At 44.4% G+C, this 797-nt stretch overlaps 1 non-coding gene across 1 annotated transcript; it reads left to right on the top strand.

Annotated features, from left to right (window-relative positions):
- The first annotated feature begins 295 nt into the window (after nt 1–295).
- LOC148576367 (small nucleolar RNA R71) lies at nt 296–399 on the top strand. The gene has a single exon (XR_015904602.1). It is a non-coding gene; the product is annotated as a small nucleolar RNA R71 (small nucleolar RNA).
- The last annotated feature ends 398 nt before the right edge of the window (nt 400–797 follow it).

Below are 797 nucleotides of genomic sequence, written 5' to 3'. Positions count from 1 at the left end.
TATTGCAGCCACTTGCTTTGTTTCTAACTTCCTGGTGAGCTCTGCTAGTTGCTTGGCAAACACCTTGTTTTGGGCTAGAATTGTATCAACATGGTTCAGCTCCATGACTCCCTTAGTGTTGTGTCTCTCTGATGCATAGTAGTACTCATTCTCAGCCACTGTCTCAATCACTTCAATGGCTTCTTCCACAGTCTTTTTCCTGTTCAATGAACCTCCTGATGAATGGTCTACAGCCTTCCTTGATTCATAAGAGAGTCCATCATAGAAAATATGCAGTTGCACCCAGTCATGGAACATGTCTGGTGGGCATTTCCTTGTCAAATCCTTGAATCTCTCCCATGCCTCGTAGAGAGTTTCACCATCTTGTTGTTTAAAAGTCTGAACCTCAGATCGAAGCCTATTGACCTTTTGTGGGGGGTAGAAACATGCCAGAAACTTGCTTTCCACCTCGTCCCATGTTGTTAGGCTCCCCCTTGAGAATGATTCCAGCCACTTAGCCGCCTTGTCCCTAAGTGAAAATGGGAACAAAAGCAGTTTATAGGCATCTTCCTGGACTCCATTGGACTTCACAGTGTCGCAAATTCTCAGGAATTTTGTGAGATGTTGGTTTGGGTCTTCATTAGCACTCCCACCAAATGAACAATGATTCTCCACAAGTGATATTAGCTGTGGTTTGAGCTCAAAATTGTTGGCCTGAATGGGTGGTTTCTGAATGCTGCTACCACAATTCCCAGAGGTTGGGTTTATGTATGAACTAAGAACCCTCCTCTCAGGAATGGCATTGTTTCCATCAGCTC

This window comes from Arachis ipaensis, chromosome B1, assembly GCF_059453495.1.
Source record: "Arachis ipaensis isolate K30076 ecotype BB chromosome B1, ASM5945349v1, whole genome shotgun sequence".
In the NCBI taxonomy this organism is placed as follows: Eukaryota; Viridiplantae; Streptophyta; class Magnoliopsida; order Fabales; family Fabaceae; genus Arachis; species Arachis ipaensis.
Note: the sequence above shows the minus strand (reverse complement) of the source record. Positions and strands in the feature narration are given on the sequence as shown.